Below are 19904 nucleotides of genomic sequence, written 5' to 3' on the forward strand. Positions count from 1 at the left end.
GGCGTCCCATGTTGTGTCTCAGAGTCCCATGCTGTGTCTCACATTGTTTAAAGCAAATAAAATATAAGTAGAGTTTCTCTCAGCTTTTTCTTACAATTAAAAAAAATCAGGTAATAATTCAGTTTTATTTTGCTTTTTATTCAGATGTCAAGCAACTTCACAGACAATTGTTAAACGTCACAAACCTCATACAAAAAATGTGTCTGCGCATTTTGTCAAGAAGAAAACACAAGGACACAGAGGTTAAATGACCAAATGAAAAACATACCAGAAAATTAGTGGTAGGACCAAGAACAAAACAAAAAATAAAGAAGTCCTTTCTCAGCAGCCATCTTGTACTATAAAGTCTTCATCACTGTCCTTAAATGCAATGCATAGAAGTGTACAACTGCTTCCACTGATGCTCTACCACTAGCAATATTTTTCCACACAGACAGGAATATAAATTTTCAATGTAGATTATTTCCAGTCTGTAACAATTGTTTCTAAAATTCTCAAATGAGTCTCCAGTATTTTGTACTTTGAAAGCAATATCTTCAACACATTTAACTTTATGATCAGGAATAATTTAGTATTTTTTTTTTCAGGTAAAATATTGGGATAACCAGAAAAGATGATCCTCTTCTTAAGGGAAATCTAATAAGGACAATAATTTTCTGAAATTATTGTCATGCATGTTGAACACTAGGGGTCATATTTAGATAACCACTGACATACTGCAGAGCACATCCAGGAGAAAAACAACCACTCACTCATCAATGACCTATGAATTATAAGCAATTTCCATAGGAACAGCAGGGATTTTCACAGTATACAGTGCAATAACTGGTTTGCTGTGAGGTGCTAGGTTGACTCCTGTATTTCTGTGGTTTTAACAGAGCTGGGAAACAAAATGGGAAAGCTTACAACATGTTCACAGCATCAGATGAGCCTTATGTTTCTCCCTAACTGGGACTACCCCTGTACAGGTATTTTTGTCTTTTCCTTTTGTATTTTTTTGTTCCACAATTGTTCTAGTTCAGGAAGAGGGGGGCAAAAAATTTTTGTTGTTGAGACAAAGTTCTCTGGAGAAAGCTGCAAAGTTCATTTAGGAGTCAGAGTCAGAGGCAGCAGCATGGGTATTTTCATAAGTTTTACTAAGATTTTGTATACTTACACATTTCCTGTGGTTAACTTTCACCGCCAGACAACAGGCTCCAAGCAAAGTACCTTCTATGCCAGGTTTCCACCATTCCCATAGTAGTGGGAAGACACAGCAAGGAGATACATGCATTTCTGGAAGTGAACCTCTACCAGTGTTGAGATACAGAGGTGCTCCTCAAGCAAGAAAGACGAGAGGAAAGACATCAAGCAAGAAAGATGAGAGGTGGCCTGGTGCTTGTCTTTGCATTCCCAGTGTCCCCAGCTGTGCCATGGTTCCCCAATGGCTGCAGCATGGTTCCTCATGCTGCTGCAGGTTGTCATAATTCTGGGTAGACCTCAACTTGCAGCATTGAGTTGCTGCAGTTCCATACAATGAAACGCAGATATAGAATACAAGAGTCATCTTAGGTGTAACACATTTCTGCCCACATGGCTTGCTTGTTTCCTGTGTTATAATTTCCACTACATAGTTGTCCAGTCATCTTTAAAGTCCTAGGTACTGGATTGCTTTTGAAGTTTATTTCACAATTCAAAATTGCTGTCTTGCTGTCACAGAGGTATTATTGACATCCATCCTAAAATTTCCTTTTCTTAATTTCATGTCACTATTCCTAATTAAACACTCGTGAAAAATTCCTTCCCATGACTAGAGACAGACTATGGCTGATCTTTTATGCATATGCAAGCTGAATAAGAAACAGAGAACCTGAATTTCTCCTTGTCTGTAAGATAAATGCAAAACTAGCACCAAGAAAGTCTCTAAAGAATATTCTTTCAAATTTGAAGTGCTGAGTGTGTTAATATATAGTTAGTTTGAACTCAGATGCTGTAGAAAACCTGAAACAGAACTGAAAATAAATAAGCTGTGCAAGACAAATAGAAGGTTTTTTAAAAGCCTTTACTGCTCTTTCCTACTAAATATAAAATGTCACAAACAGGTCTTTCAATCTCTCCTTGAAAATGTATTGCCACACTTAAATATCCCCACTGTTTTGTGGAGCTTCTTGTGAAACTACCTGACCAGCACAACAACTTTCTGAAGTGGTTAACAAGCTACTCCAAAGCCTTATTGCTGATAATTTAGTAGTTACAGATTATTAACTGAAGCAAGGATTTGCACTCAGGCAAGGTGATAAAAAATCCTGCATTCAAAGCTTTGACTAAAAGTCATCAGCACTTTGACCAATAATAAGAGATTTACTCCATGTTGTCCTGGTTAAATTCTGATTTACCTCTATTGTGTTAACTTTCAATTTTCCTGTAGTTTCAAATTGAAGGGCTTTTTAAAAATAACCCTTCTTAAAAATGACTGCACTGTGTTTCTAGTACACAGCAGCTGGTTTGGTAACACATATCTCAGACACTGAGCCTCAACACTGATTGGAACCTTTAAATACCCCGCAGGAAATCAAAAAGTTCTATTAATATAGCACTCTAGCAGTATGGACACTTCTTGTTAAAATTTGTAGTTGTTCACAAAGTTTGCTCTTCAGAAATCCATGTTATTTCATATATCATGTTTATCTCAGATTTAATTGCAGAAAAGCCAGAATAGAGAACTGAGACTCAAAAGGACTAAACTAACAACAGTCAAAATCCTAAAGAAATAAAAAGAACCTTCTAAAAATGCTCCAATTAAAATTAAATGGCAAACATTTTAAATAGCCTTGTTTTCTTTAAGATCTCTGGGGAGAGATCAGTCTTTAAAAAATTATTGATTTTAAAAAGCACACTAAACACCAACTATTGAGTCTTAGTCTATGAACTGGAATACAAAAAGATTATGTCATTTTTTATTCTTTTTTGCTGCTTGGGACAGAGAAGCTCCACACAACTAATTGCTGAAACATGCTTTTTCCTACATCATCAATGGCTGGATTTGTGGATTTATTTCCAACTCTAAGTCATGCCAAAGAGTGTTGGGTAAGTGTTCCTCTCCCAGCTCATCTCAACAGGGTTGATTTTATCTGGGGACAGTCAGTAACATGATGCTGACCCTGACTTCAGAGTGGATGAGGAGAGTACATGTCTGGATCATGGCCACTAGGGACAGGCAATTCTGTGGATTTCAGGTGGAAAGCCTGCTCTCTTCTCTGCCATTTGGAAAGGGCCTTGTCTGGACTAAAGCCAACCAGGCAGTGAAATTTTAAAAAAAAAAATCTGTTTTCTTAGAGGCCTATAGACAATTTGTAGTTAAAACAGATGCAGTTATAGCATAATTATATATTAACACAATTTCTTTTTCCTTGGGTGCAATGTGACAAGGTAAGCATGGAAGGCTGAGGCTGGTAGCTGAAAGAGTCTTCTTGTGAGTTTTCACAAAGCTTAACTAGTAGTATTTTCATGCTGGTGGGTTTTAAATAATTTGTTGCAGTATATCATTGTGGACCATTTCAAATCCCAAGGAGGGCCCTATTAATTCTGGAAAATGTAATTTCAAAAAAGGGAAAGATTTACAGACTGCTGGAAGCTCTGTGTTTGGCTACATCTCAGCCTCAAAATTTTTAACAGTAGGATCTCCGCCCTATGCTACATAGAAAGTTATTTTATTGAACATTTATGTTTATTTTAGCATAAGCCATTCCTATAATCAGATAGGGATGGATTATGCTAAAATAAAAAATAAATGTTATTACCTAATTAATTACCTAATTATTATCTAATATAAAAACTATAAGAGGGTAAATATTAGGATAAATATTAAACTACAGAGTTTCTATCCAGTCGCAATAGAGCACTATATCAAATGTGTGACATTGGGACAAAATAAACACTTGATGTACTAAAGCAAGGCAGATGGGGCAACTCATTGAAGTCAGGTCAAAAGCTGGAAGAATTAGCACAGGACTCTTATGGTAGACTCTTAGGCTCACCTCTACTTGATATGTTTTTCAATTCCAGTAAGAAATCCTATAAACAAAACCTGTGCACTTAAATATTGAATTTAGAATTTCAAATCACAAGTTGGACACCTTTTAAAACCTGGTGAGAAGAGATTTAGCTTGGGAACAGATTATGCAAAACACTGGTGCATGGACATTTGCTGTGACAATGAAGAGAGTGACTCATCTTTGGAGTACTAGTTTCACTATTTGACTCTTCAAATCTCAGTTTCCCTGGTTGGGAATAGAAGAGGCCCCTACAAAGCATGGGGCTGAACATCCTCACTTCTTCTTTTTAATGAGGATCGGTGAATTCAGCACCTTGCAAGAACTGGGTTATGTCTGAGGAACTATAGTGCTGTGTTTTGCTGTAATTTTCTGTAAAGCTGAGAAAATCTTCCCTCAGTAAATTGTGGTTGGAGAATTATTTGCACACTGAAAGTAAAATTTTGATACTGTAAGAACCAGGCCTATATGCTGCAATCTACTTATCTAGGGTTTTATCCAAAACACATAAATAAAATTTACTGATTCTTTGGGGAATACCCCACAAGTATATCTAGACCAAATATTATTGTTCTGCTGTAGCAAAAAAGGATATAAAAGTAGGAAGTCTATTTGTATGGGCTGTTCCAAGACACAGCAGCAAACCAGCAAGACAAATCAAGAAAGGAAGAACTAATGACCGCTTGACTCCAGCTTTCCCTAAGGGAATGAGGGTGGGAGTCCCTGGCTGTTCCAGGAGCACTCTTTGCTGCAGATGTGGAGCTGTTGATCCAAGAACTCCGCAGGACTGCCAGGTGGCCTTAGGATGAGAGGCTAAAATGTCATCTCTCCCCTTCCTTCCTCATGCACCTTCCTTTCAGAAGGTGGTTGATTCATGCACCTGTGGCTTCATGGCATGACATTTTTGCGGCAGAACCTGCTCGAGATGTTGCAGTCCTGATTTCCCCACCCTACATGCATTCTGTGCGGCAGCGCTGCTGTTTCTAAGCGACCTGGCAAACAGAGGCTATTCCTTTAGTTTGGGATGGATGAATCATTGTTCCAGGCGTGACTTTTAAGCACACAGCTCTGCACCTCCTGCCCAAAGCACATCCTGCCCAATGCACTGCAGGTCTGTCCTAAATTTTCATTTCCTCTGTCACCAGTAGCTCATTCTTGCCCCATTGCAGCTCAGCTGGAAGAATGACTGCTAGCACTGGGGAGCCTGCTAGGGAGGTCACAGACATACAGCAGGTTCTCTCATGCTCTTTCTCATATTCCAACAGGTCCCAGGGCACAGAGACATTTTAGGGCTAGATGGAGAGGGAAGTGAGACAGCCATGAAAAAAGTGAGTGTTGTTGCGGATTCAATTTCTCCAGCTGATCACAGTTGAGCTGTGATCAACTCCTAGGATGCTTCATAAGACAATTAGAGCTTACCTAGGCAACATAAGCTCCCTAGAGGTGTGTTCACAGTCTCTAATTTTAGACATCTAATGTTGTGCTCTAACTAGCCTTTTGAAGAGTCCTGTCTCTTTCTCCATTAACTCTGTGTGAGCTCAGGCATCCAGGCTCTCCCCTGGCTCTTCTGCATTGTCTCCTGCAGCTACAAGCCCCAAATGGTCCAAAATATTGAGACTATACATTTGCAGAAGCACCACTCCCTTGAACTCCAGCAGCAGGTGCTGCCAGCTGGTGCAGGGAGCAAAAATCCCCCAGCATTTCTTCTCCTGATTGACCACCTCCTGCAGGGGGCTGTGGCTGGGGCATGGGGAGGTCCCTTGTTAGCAAGCACTGCTGTGTGCTTGCACACATGTCCTTTGTGGTACTCATCTGAAGAGGCCATTTGACATAAATGGCCATGTCTGAGTTTCTTCTGTCTTCCAAGGGAATGGCAAAGGGAATCATGAGGCTAGGATTGTTATATCAAAGATATACACAATGCAATAAAAAGCCTACAAAATGAATATTTTTTGTGCTTTCCAAGAATGGGTGATACATTTATGAAATGTTTATCTCCCACTTTATTCTTCAATAGGTTGTGATCTGTCTTGCAATTGCAAAGTGCTTCAAATCTTATCCTTCAGTGACATTGTGTTGATGAGAAAATGAGATGCACCAGAGACTGAAGACTTTTCACCTTGTAGGTTATAGAAGCAAATTGTTGTTGTTAACACACAGGTGAGCTTCGTGACTGTCTCTCCATGTATCTGGTTCAGTGACAGCTGTTGGCAAGGAAGATAAAAAGGAAATCTGTGTTTCAAGCAGACATGGGAGAAGTAAAAGAAAAGAAAAGGAGATCTTCATAAAATGTGAGTTGTTTTTTAAAAATTATTGCATTAAAGAAGTTTTAGGACACAGACAGCTTCTTCAGAAATATTTAGGAACCTGGCAACACAGTTGCATGTGTGGCAACTTCTCAGAAGGGATATTCTGGTGGTATGCTCAAACAGAAGGATTACCAGCAGAGTTGTATCGCAGAATGCTTATGGTGTATGAACCAAAGCAAGCAGCCCTGATGGACCAAAGGTGAATGTAGAGCTAAAGAAATCCTAGTAACAAGACTTCTAGTGTAGTCTGAGTTTTTTCCTGTAAGTGTTTTTTTTTCCTGTGCTTTAAATCTTAACCAAATGCTTTTTTGCACAACAATAGCAGTCTTAGCAAAAGTGTTTTGTTAAAATAAAAAGAGTACAGTCTGAAAACTAAACCCATTTCAGCTTTTGGAAGAAAAGAGGAAATCTAACAAACCTAAGAGGTCTGCTTTTCTTTCCTCCAAATTATTATTTGCTACATATCATAACACTCAGTTTTTATTTATTGATAACAGCTTTGAAGAACTGTAAATTCATGTGTCAATCCACATGCTCTATCACATTCAATTAGTTTACATTGTGACTACTGGCTGTAGTCTTTAATACATGCATGGGACCTAACATAATTATCTCCAGTTAAGGAGAAGTCTTAAAGAGGTCAATAAGAGCATCAAATGAATGAGGACTTCAGGAGTGTTTACTCTGCTGAGTATTTCAAAGAAAATAATCCTCAAAATACAAGAAAATCCAAACCCAAAATAATGAAACAAACAACCCCAAACTCAGTTCCTCCCTCTCTCCCTCCCTCCTTTCTCCCTCCTTCCTCCCTCTCACCCTCCCTCTCTCCTACCCTCCCACACCCAGGATATAAGGAAGCCTTGGAGACAAAATTTAGCACCACTCGCCCTGGTATGGAACACACATTTCCCTACAGTATTTTGTCTCCACTGTCTAGAGGTGCAACACTAGGTAGCACTTCTTCATTTTGCTGTCAGAAAGGGCCTTTGTAAAGTGCCCACAGAACTTCAGCTGTAGCACAATCACTGGATACTTTGGGAAAAGTGTCAGAAACTAAAGGACAAAAAGTGTACAAAGTGTACTAAAAGTGTACTAAAATAACAAAAAGCAGCTGGACACTGATTGAAAAAAAAAAAAGGTAAATTCATACTCTTTTCAAGTTCATCTTGAGATAAAGTGTCAGGTTTCCAGAAGAAGTAGTTCTATTATTAGACCTAACAAGGTAAGAAACATCACAATACAAGGAAGAATGTGCAAAAATGCCTTTTCTTCATATTTTGTGGAGAGTCACTCATTTTACCACATTAGATGCCGCCTTCACCTCTAAACATATTAAGTAATTTCAGTACTACAGTACATTAATCAGACATCAGAGTCCATGAGCATACTTAACTGGGCAAGATAACCAAGAAAGATCAGAACAAATGCTGGACTTGTTTTCCCATCTAAGTAGAGGTAAAACTGCAGGTAAAACTGCTGTCAAGTGGCCATTTTGAGAAACCACCAAAAAACTTGGTGGATATTTTGTCCATTTCCACATGTCACAGATCTTCATTGTGACACCAAATCCAAACATAGTGCTCAAAGCCAGGTTCTTGTCCACCTCTGACTGAATAAGGCTCACAGTCCTGCTCTCCTAACTTGATGCATGTTAGAAGATAAAAACACATCCTCTTAATCAGATCACCAAATTTTAAAATAGCTTTTGATCGCATTGTCTTAGTAAAGGTAGTTGTGATGATTGCATACAGAGTACAGGAAAAGCATGTCTTTAAAAGACTGCAGCCAATGTAATTTACCAGAAATTATCTTGGCCCAGGATAAGTTTTAAAGGCCACTTTAAATTACAGTAAGGTATTTATTGCCAGGAACACTGCTCTCTTTGATACAAATTTCTCCAAAACAATTGACACATAGTGGTTGGTCCAGAGGTTAGAGTCTGCAAATGCTAACTGTTCTTTAAATTGGCAATTGGGTGTTACCTATTTCTCAAAAGTAAGGAATACATGGATAAAACAGTAGTAAATTTGGCTGTGCAACATACACATACTCATGAGAATACTCTGGTCATACTATAATAATGAAAGATAGGCAGTAGCATAAAACCTTTAGAATATCTCCTAGCATTCTAATATATTATAAACTAAGAAACTCAATGAAATACATGCCAGTGTATGCATGTTTATTTTGTCACAATACAATAACTTGCAAAACATTACATAATATTTGTAACTAGAATTATGTGCTCCACATGGTGGAGTTCTTTACACTCAGCCTGTACCTGGTCCCATTAGCCTTCGGCCAGATTGTTCCTGAACAATCTTTGTTGAACATGCAATGCAGAAAATAGACCAGGAAAGCACATAAGAGAGGGATTTATGCAAAACAATTACGTGCCCTTCAGTACTTTTGTCTCTGAATGAGAACTGTATTATTTTTACTCGGCTAAAATGCCACAGGTGTGCTGTAGATCAGAAGGAAGACATCAATCTTATTTTTTCACAGGCAGTTCAGATATATATGATTATTGTCCTAAAGCAATGAAGAAAGCCAGTAAATTTGTCTAGGCTTTGCCTCTGGTTTGATTTCCTCAGGATGAAGTGGGATATTATTACTGGTGCAGTTACCTCTGCATTGTCTCCTATTATACTGGATAGAGGCTGAATTTGTTTATTCTATTCTTATTTTGAACATATAGGAAAGTATCCCTGCTGTATTCCTTATTTGAAAGAGACTGTGAAACAGAATTTATTCCTCAATGAAGCAAAAAAGAAAAAAAAGGCCTTAACTTCATATATGCTAATCAAATTAAAGGTCTAGTCTAATCATGCAGACTAGTACTAGAGGAATCTTCTTGATCTTTAGAATTTACTTTGACCATGAACAACACAATACTGGCTTTTTTTTCATGACCACTCCTTCCAGGACATTATGCACTGGACCCAGGAAGTTTTTACACTCAACAGTGCTCATCTGACTGCATTGAGGCTGACACTGTATCTCTCTGAATCTGTGTATCAGGGCCTTCATTCCGATGACAGTAGACTGAGAAAAGGTTAAAAAAAAACCAACAGAAAAACAGGCAAATATTTCTTCCAGAAATGTTCTGAAAGCCACACCAACTCGTCCCTTAAAACTTGGGTAAATATTATGCCTTTTTCCTGGATTTGCATGACCACTTGATACTAATGATTTTGTACATGCTTTTTTTTTCCTCCACCGTCAGTAATTGCACATTGACCTGACATGCAAAAGACAATGCATTGCAAAATACATGGTCTTGAAAGGTATTTTTATGGCATGAAAATCACAGTTTTAGTGCCTTTTCCTCATTGGTTGTGATTTTCTGTCAGCAGTTGGGAGAAACTTGCAAAAGTAAGAACAGGTCAAGTACTTCAGTGGCTGCATGCTGGGACTTGGCTGGGGCAACTAAGTAAGTTCTGACCTCTTGGAAAGTTGTAAGGGCTGCTGACAATGGAACACGAGACAGAATTAAGTGAAAGAAGACCTTATATCTGCTGCTGTCCTTGCTGAAGTAGGGATCTTCACAGTCCCCTTTAATCAGAATTGCCAAGTCCTGTTGAAGGAACTTCATAGATATTTTTCTCCAGCTCCTTAGCTTTGCAGTCCTCAAGAAAGGACTCTTTGAAGAAGTATAGGATAGCTGTGACAATTAATTACTTCACAGAGGACTACACAGACTATCACATATGCGCAGAGACTTACTTAAGAATGATCCTAACTTAATCAGTATAGGTTTTCAAATATGCTTCTGCATTGTGTTCCCAATTAAGAGAAAGAAAAATGCTACATAATGACAGCATACAGGGTCTCATTAGCTTGTTGTGCCTGGAAAATTAATAAATTAAACTACCTAGAATAGATTGGAAGCTGCTACTATCCTGAAGACAAATAAAAACAATTTTGTGCTATTAGGCCGACCCTGCAGGACAATACATTACTTTGGTGGCTTTCCATGCCTCTTTACTTTCCGTGTGCTCAGTATGCACAGGATATCTCTTTGATTAGGACCTCCATTCCCAAGGAAGAACAAAGGACTTCATTTGCAATATATAATATGCATTGCATATTTTTGCTTTTATATGGTTTTGCCCATTTCAGAAAACCCTGGGGGTGTTGGAAGACCACTCATAGCACCTGCCATGCTTTGTCAGATGCTGATGTCCACTATCAAAGATTTAATTTTCTGAATATTAAGATAAAAGTGTCTCCAAGCAAATAATCTCTAGATAGCTTCAGGAAATAGCACCAGGAATCACATGAAAGAACACAGGTGCTGAAGAACTACTTCCTATGTTGGTTTAAAGGTCATAAATTCTCATTATTGTACAATAAATGAAACAGTAATCTCTATGGGATAACATACTAACTTGTTCTTCGACTAAAAGTGGATTTACAGCAGTAATCTAAATTATTTCAGCAGCATTGATCTAGATATTGCTACCAGAGCAAAGACTGGATATAGAGTATGTAGGAGAGGGCCTTTTGAAAGGGCTTTTTTAAAAGCCTTTCACAAAAATCAAGCTGAATTGCAGCTCCATATTCACTACTGTGTTACCAGACAAACTAAAGACACAGCTCCATGGCAGTGTGAAGGTATTTACTAGCAAGTGTGTTAGAATGAAAAAAATTAATGGGAAAGAGAAGGGAGCATCTAATCACTCTAAGTGACCTTTGGATGATAGATAAAGTTGGGGGGAAAGATACAAGCAAACAAAAACACAGTGGAGCACAATGGGCTAAACTTATCCCAAGTATAACTCCTGCCAGCTGGCCAGTATCTGGTTGTCAAAATATGTTTAATGGGGAAAGAACGAAAGAAACAAATGAAGTATAAAATCTGTTCTAGAACATAGTACATTGGTTCTGTTTGGTTAAATCAGTATGCCTTCTATAATGCCATTCTTTGAGATCAATTACTCATTATTGCACTGCCAGTATCAAGCTATGATCCTTGCCTTTTTTCTGACCCCTTTCATCACCCTTCTTTTTCCCCCACAGTGTTCTATAAATAGCCAATGTGCTATTTTCTTGTGATCACTCTAAACAGGGGTTTTAGGCATTTTTTTACCTATATCACCATGGAAACAAGATCTGTGTATACATCTATGATTAGTCTTTCTCTAGAGTAAAAGCCTTCATTATCTATGCAAGCTTAAAGCTAATTGTTCTGCATAAGATATGGGTGTCTTATTCCTACCTACTACTTCGGAAATTCATTTCATGTAGTTGCACATAACAAGCTGTAAAGAAGGTTTTATGAAGCCAATAATGCAGATATAATACTTGAGGAATTCCTTTTGGATTGGATATATTTATTTTTCCAAACATTTTGTTTGAGAGAAAACGAGATTGCTATCTGCTGTTTCCTTATTTTTTTGCAGGAAAGCAAAGGGTTGTTGACTTCCTCTCCCCTCCCTTCCTTCCTTCTTTCTGAAGGTACTGTACTCATCTGAAAAAAAAAAAGAGAACGAAATGATTGTTCCTGTTCTCCTTCTTAAGTCATTTGAAACATTGTCACTGCTAGTTTTCTAAGTTTACTGCAATCTCTGCATGGGGAGGGGTGGGTAGGGAGACAGCGGGAAAGAGAGACAGATATTACAAACATCAGAGCAGGTAGTGTTTAGGGCAAGACTCCTTCTACCTTCAACAACTGGTAAGTTAAGTAAAATGCTTTTATGGTTAACTCTTTAAAAGTTATATATATATATATATATATCTGTGTTAGTATTAAGAAAAGGAGTTAATTAGATACACATTTAAACGATAAAATAATAATAACCATATGCATTAATAAGCAGTCTATTTACGCTAGAGATACCTATAGTATGGTTTTTAGATACTGGTGCTATTAACATATGGTTTAGTCTATGCAGATAGGAAAGTATTTTCCAAAGAGGCTGATAATATTCATAATATAATCTCCTGTGGATTTTGCGTATATAAGTCCTGCTGCGAGAATCTTGTTACAGGCTTCACTAACTTTATCCCAATGGTTTCAGCAAGATTCACTGGGCCATTGCTAAAATATAGAGAGGAGCTGTGTCATATGGGGATCAATGTATTTCATTTATCATCTGCCAGTACTGAAGTCTGCTCCAACACACCAACCTGTGCTATACTGAGAGAAGAATTACTGGGGCTGGTTTTGCTCCCTTCAAACTGCATTGTGTTTAGGACTACACATGTTTATCTCTCCTCATCTGTGTATATGATCAGTCGAGGAACAATGGCATTTCGGAGGTGGTAAGATGGTTCCTGGATCTCACTTGGAAAAAAACAAAACAAAAGTTCATGTTGTGCAGTACATAACAGCACTGAGGCTGAACACCAACATCAGTAATAGGATGGACTCAATTGTATATTTGTTCACAACTTTTTAGACATCAGTTATGTTTTTCATATTGATCATAAATGTATCAGAATCATTAGAATTTTCATGTGAAATGGGTGACTGAATGCAAGAGTATGTTTCAAATAGTGTGTGAGAAAAATCCCCCCCTGAACTCTTTCATATAAGCAGAATGCAGAGGTGGGGCAAGAAATAGGAGAGGTGTCCATTTCTTTGCAAAAGGACAATTTGCTCATCTTATGATGGTTTCTTCAAGCTTCTGCTCTCCGAAGTGCAGGGTCCTCTGAAGGGCAGAATGCCCAGAGCCCAGACAGGGAGGCTACAAACAGTGGGCAGATACTGCAGAGGGCTGTCAGGCAGCTCCAGCTGCCCTGCTCCAAATTCTGCTCCTGCCAGGGTACCTGGGCTGCGCTTCCACCCTGGGACAGCCTCCTGCTCCCAGCCCTCCCTGAAAAAACTAGTGGAAAGGACTTTCTGCCTTCCTCTATCTGGCGTCTTTCTCCAGGTTTTTCCATAAGGAGGAATGATCTACCAGAAATTCAGCCCAGTTTCTGGGTAAGTTGTAGATTTCTTTTGCTTTGGGAGCAGCCAAAGGGGGCTTTGCCAAAGGAGATGGAAATAACTTTTTTCTTGAACTCCTTAGCCTAATGCTGCCACTCAGACTAGTTAGGTACAAGTTAATTGTTTATTTGGTTATACTTAAGTCACAAAAAATTTCTTATCTGCTAATAACAAATGTGTGCCAGGTCTTGACATGAAAACCATCTGCCACATTTTCCCCTTGAGATATCTGGGTTTATTTTTATGTGAATATATACTGATTCAAATTAAAGGCATGATTTGGACAGCTATTTTGACATGTCAAACACCTGGAATTCCAGTTTTTACATCAAGTGAGGAGACTTCCAAACACACACAGAAAATCACATAAGCTCTATGTTTGTGGCAGTATTTTGTTCAAACTGCAGGGTATTAGTCCGGATTGCAATCACTTTTAAATTTTTGGTCTGGTTGGTTCAAAAGTTAATTTTGCCATGTAAGTAAAAGTAAGCTGCAGCCTTTAGGTCCAGGTTTTCTTGCTAAAGATGATAAACATTTGTGTTTTCTTGATTTAGATCATATATACAATAAATCCTTTCTCTGAGACATCATCTGAAATACATAAATATGAACAAATCTGTTCAAATCATAGTAGGTGAACAAAAGGAGTACCTACTGTTTTAAAACCCAGTCCCAAATAATAAGCACAGAGAAACCTTTTTAAAAGGAATGCTTAGTAATTTGACAGTAAAAAACAGACTTGAATTTTGAATTTCATTCTTATATTTTACCTATTGGGTTTATTTTCCTTTTAAAAATACATTTTTGCAATCCTTTTGAGTTTATTTATTTTTACGTTGTATAATTCATTGCCAGAACCACTGTAACATGATTTAGTACAACAGTCTAATATCTTTACTAAGGTGTCAGAAAGGTGATTTTTGGCCGACAGGTTATTCCTACGTCACTGAGATATGTACAGCAGAGAAAGGTAGAGTCTGAGTCTGTATTGGCTACAGATTAGCTACTGGTTTATGGCACAAATTAAATATTTGTGTAATGAATTTTCAGTTATTCACGCCAATGTTTGTAAGAGACGGGACTGTTAATGGTTAATAAATCAACTCTTAAAATTATAAGCCAATAATAAAAAGAAACAATTTGTGTTTATTTTGCTTAAAAGTCTTTCTGCTTCTACTCATAATAGCCATATTTATTTATGTAACATAAGTAAATGATAAGTCAGTGTATGTATATTTCCTCAGAGAATTATTTCAAGCTATTATTTCCATTTGATGTGTTCTCAATTATAATGAAATAAAATTCAGCAGATTATTGCTTTTGTTTGGAAATAGAAAAATAAACCTATAGCAGTAACGGCCGAGAGGCTACAGAAACAATTTGTAGCCTGTGGAAATCCCAAGTTAACAGGTCAGGTTCAAAAAGCATAGAAGCTAAGATGTCTTTCTGTAAATATCATTGCCTGTTTATATTTAATACCAGCTTCTTTAATGGTGTAAACTATTGAGACTTTTTGGATGCAGAATAGTAGCACTGAGTTACATTCCAGGTAAATTTTGACATGTCTAATGTACATTTTTGGCCAGGAGATAATTTGAAGCTTTGAATCTCAAGGTGGTTTTCTGTTTGTTTGTTTGTTTGTTTGTGTATGGGGTTTTTTTTTGTTGTTGTTTTGTTTTTTAAATTGTTTTTCATTCTCAGAAAAAAGCACACCAACGAGAGCCTTGTTTTAGGACTATCTGGGTGCCAAGCAGAAAGTGATGGTTTGAAAGACACGATGTGCATCTCACAGAGAAATGTAGTGTCATGTCTTTAAGGTGCTGTTCCTAGTAGTGCCAGAGAGATACACAGGATTTAGAACATGATAAGCATGAGGCAATGAATCATGGAAGCAAGCCAATTCAAGCCCCATACACTGAGACAGAAGAGTACGGATTTCAGACAGAATTTATATTGTTTTCAATCTTTGAAATGGCAAAGACTCAGTGGTGCAGAAAAGTTTCTGAGTGGACTGCTCCACTCTTCTGGACATGTTAGCAGAATCTCATCATAAGAAACAAAAGCAGTAAAGGCTGCATAAGGTAATGGGGATTTTCTGTGGCTGTGCTGAAAGGACACAAATCAATGGTGTGTAAGGCAACATCTTTTATTAGCTGATAAGAAATGATCCATGGCTTTTGAGCACCAATGCATGTTCTTTGGTACCAATGATCCAATCAAACAGCTCATCAAACAGACCTTGTAAGTGCTGTGAGACTGCCACAGATTGTTGTCAAGATATTAATTTGCTTGATGGATTAATTTTATAACCCAGCAAATTTTTAAAAATAAACCACCTATTAAAACAAAATAGTTACTTTCTTCTTATGACCAGTAATTTTCCATGATCTAGCTTACGATCTCAGAAGATCACTAAAAAGAAAGGAATGTATCTTGGAGAAAAAAGAATTATAGAGACACAAATAATGCAAGCTTTTGCAAAGAAAGAAACAAATCCGGGGAAAAAAAAAGAGATGGCCTTATTTTTGCTGAAAATTTGCTATTCTGAAATTGAGACTGCAGCTTTCCATTGCTGTAAAAACGCAGTGGCATTTTATAAATGACATTCAGATTTTTATCCAGTGAAGAGGCCTAAGTTACTCCTCAGCAATTATTTAAAACATGCATTGAGTTGCATGCTGGGTGTGTATTTTTTGTTTGTATCTGCCTGATAGGGACTGATCCTTCTTGCTTGACTTCTAAAATACTAATGACCCAGTGAAAAATATTACTTAATGTTTGGTTTAGATCCTTCCAAGTGGCAAAACGCTTTTGCTTGTTTCTGTAAAACTTTTTATACTTATTACTGTGCTCTTGATAAGTGAAGCACAGTATTTTCTTTCTCAACCAACAATTCTTAATGCACTGTAAAAACTGTAATGTCACTGGTAGTAATTAAGCTAAGTAATCATGGAGTAAAAGAAAATATTTTTGTGCTCTGGAGGTTATGAGAAGAAATTATGTGAATAATTGTTTTTTTTTCTTTTTACTTTCATTTCTAATTTCCTGCTTTTGATGTTAGAAAAAACCTGTTATTAATTATTTAAATGTAGGATGAAAATACCACCCTATTTTTAATTTCTCTTCCCTCTTCTACCATGAAAGCTAAAACCCTAACAGATTTTCCTTCTACTTTGTGGATATGCAGCAATTAATTTGATTAATTTGAAAGGAAAAGTCTTGAGTAAGAAGTGTATTTCCCAAAAACCTATTTTTCCCTTGTCAATTTTCAAAAAAGTAAACCTGGAAACACCCAGCTTTCATCTGCATACCATTAGAACCACTAGAATTCAGAGAACACTGAAAAATACAGAGTTGATGATTGGTTTAATTACTAAAAGTGATAGGTTAAAATGAGTCTCCTACACTGATAACACCACATTTTGCTGAAACAGGTAAAACTGATTTAAAATTGAAAGCAAGGCTGTGAGAAGGAGCACACATTTTTAGCTGTGCTTTTTGGATGATGCTGTAGCAGAAGTGATGTTAATGCACAGCAAGACCCTCACAGTCCTCTGTCTGCAGGCCTGATGAAGAACAGACATCACCTAATTTCCCTGCATGGAAGAATCTTGGTCTTTCCACAACAGAGGACCAGATGTGGTGATTCTGGGAGAGAACCATCTGGCTTTGCCCCCTCCTGTTCTGACACCAGCCCCTCTGATAAGGCACAAGTGTGTTGGCTGGGAAGGATAAGATGATTTCTAGTCATTCTTTAAATTTGTTTGCTGCTATTGCTGGTTGTGAAAGAGCCACTTATACTTCAGTCTTCCCTTTTTAGGGTTGCAATGTAACTGTTAGACCCTCTTTGCAGTGATGAAAGACCTCCTGTTTCATGGTGGGCTCTGTGCTGGATATGCCACTTAAAACTTTTCAAATTGGAAAGAGTAAGAGGTAGACTTGCTCTTAACAACATGAAATACATGGGATCTAGAACAAATCAAAAAGTATCCCAGGTGGATGTGTTGGAATGTAGCGAGTATTTCAGGTTTAGTTGTTTCTCTGTGCTGCTTTCTAGAGCATATAGTGTTTCAGCTTTGGTCTTTCAGCTCCAGATAAAAATTATTTGAGAGCATTATTTGAAAAGGCAGCATATGTCCTACAATACTTCCAGTTAGCATAATATTTTTCTACTTGTCTGCTTTTGCTGGAAAGTATTTAGAGTACATGTGTAATGAAAACAATACCAGGAGGTGGAAAGGGAAGGAATGACCTGCTTTTAGAGCATCTGTCAGCTTCTAAGAACCAGCAGAAGTTGTTTGAGGCATCTGGTAGACACAAGACCACACTGCGTCAGTTCCTTAGTGCGGATTTCTGAAGCTGTGAAGACCATCCTGCATTTGTCCAAAACCATGCCCTGTGATAGGGATTCCAGAAAACTGTAGAAGACCTCCTCGAATAGCCACCTGGCAACAATTTGTTCATAGGTTCACCAGAAATTAAGCCCATCCACTTATAAATGAGAAGGAAAATATTTTTTTTCTATAGAACTACAGAGCAAGGAATCACAGCAGTATGAATGCTATATCAAACAGTTTTCCTGCACAATGCTGCACTCACAATATGAAGTCATCCAGATTTCTGGAATAATTTTGTGTCTGTAGGCAACATTTTGTCAGGATGTCACAGAAAGAGTCACGTATATCAGAGGAATGGTGCTCACCAACTCCTCTTCCTCTGCCAGAAAAATGGAAGTACCAATCTTTCATTTCAAACATATTAATTTTTTCACATCCCACAGAAAGTGAATCTCACTTAAACTTCAGACATGGGTAAGGAATGCAGTTGAATGGCTATTGCTGGATTCTGCAGAAATCATTAGTGATCAGGACCCTAATGACTTGCTGCAAGAATTTTGACTAGTTTGTTTCCTGCTAAAAAACAATGAAGAGGCTCCCACTGGAAGGCAATGAATCTGGTTAGGAGAGCGAGTCGTGACAGAATTCACTGGGTAATGTTCCCATGCTCAGACCAGAGCTTTACCTGCTATGTCTCCTAAAAGACTGCAATAATTGCTATTAATTTTTACATGTTTTCATATGTGATTTTTGTTTTTTCTGGGGAAAAGGTCCTGGATAGAATGACTCAGGATGGGGTTGTGGAGGTATGGGCAGGGATTGGTCATCACTCATGATGAAGGAAGGATTAATAGTAGAGTGGTTTGGGAAATGTTCAGAATTTAAGGTTTCAAATTATGCTGATTTTCTTTTTACTTTTTTTTTTTTTGGCAAAAAAGAATTGCTTATTTATTTGTGATTCTAGTCTCTGTTTCAGTATCTGCTGGTGACACTTGGCTAAGTCTGAGATGTCTTTCCCACTCAATATGCTACTTTATTGAATTCAGTAAAACTAGCACTTTAAATCTGTTTCAGTTTAAAATAATTAAACTCAAGAATTTTTTCCCACATTGACCAAAGAAATTTGTTTTCTAATTGATGAAAATTGTAGAAGCAAGATAGAATTTGTTTTGAATTTCAGGTTTTCTGTAGTTTTGACAACAAACTAGTGCTTATTTTTAAAACTTTCTACAGTTAACAGAATCATTAAGAGCAAAACACAGGATGTGTTTTGGGGATCAGCGAGGGAAAGAATTTCTGTTGTTCAGCCAAGGACAAGATTCAAGTTTGGCGACACAAGGGCAATGGCAGAAAGGAAGGTATCTTAAACTACTTCTTGCAGGTACTTCATATGATCAGACAAGAATGCCATTCTGTGCTGGAACTGAAGAAGTAAACACATTTCTCTTCAAAGTAAATAATTTTTTGAGAAAAGAACCCTCATTGAATGAAATTGTGAGATGTATGTGCAAGCAATAATTTTTCTGGACAATAAATACATATTCAGTGCAGTTTCAAAGCTTTAACAGAAGTTTTTTGCTCTGACAGTTTGGAAAGCAGAGCTCCCTAATCACAATGCAGATATATCAAAAGAAGTTCCTTCCAATGATGCAGCAATTTGCCTTAAGAGTCTTTTAAAATGCTTTCTTATTGATATGATTCCTATTTTTTTCTTGTTGGGTCTCAACAAAATACACACAGTGGTGTCCTAGGAACAGCACTGATATGTCTAATTCCTTTACTGTGTTTTCTGTTGTACTTAGGTTCAGAAGGAAACATCTAAGTCATTACTAAGCCAGCTTAATTACAAGTGAGTAATAGAGGCTAATAAGGATTAATCAGTCTTTACAGCCAAGCAGCTTTTCCAGCAAGAAATCTGCTCAGTCTTCAGCTGAAATAAAATGTATTCATCTTTCCTAAATGAATAGGAAAGCATTATCTGGTGATTACCTTTAATAACTGGACACTGATAAGTGTTTGGTAGCAGATATAAATCACATACACACACACACACACATATAAATATATACTCACTTCTGTCACTTTGTGGGTGAAATCCTCTTCTTTCAGTTCTTGTAGGATAGAACATGTCTTACTGAAACACATGGTACCTACCACTTTAGCAACCTTCAGTTTCACTATGAGTTTTGAATTGTGTGAAACAAGGAATTGAGCACAAAAAAAATACAAAAAAGCAATGGTTCTGCTGAGGACTAATTATACTCTTCCACGTTTTAAAAAACCTAACCTTTAC

The 19904-nt window shown here is 37.5% G+C and overlaps 1 protein-coding gene across 2 annotated transcripts in view; it reads left to right on the forward strand.

Moving 5' to 3' along the window:
* Positions 1-11922: 11922 nt before the first annotated feature.
* Positions 11923-19904, forward strand: part of ZNF366 (zinc finger protein 366) — a 36604-nt gene continuing 28622 nt past the window's right edge. The window contains exon 1 of one of the 2 annotated variants that reach the window (XM_064736297.1): positions 11923-12017. The gene's annotated coding sequence lies outside the window, so the exon portion shown is untranslated. Of the gene's footprint in view, positions 12018-13209; positions 13269-19904 lie in introns of those variants that run through there. The other variant, XM_064736298.1, reaches the window with a different exon arrangement.

Source organism: Zonotrichia leucophrys, chromosome Z (genome assembly GCF_028769735.1).
Source record: "Zonotrichia leucophrys gambelii isolate GWCS_2022_RI chromosome Z, RI_Zleu_2.0, whole genome shotgun sequence".
NCBI lineage: Eukaryota > Metazoa > Chordata > Aves > Passeriformes > Passerellidae > Zonotrichia > Zonotrichia leucophrys.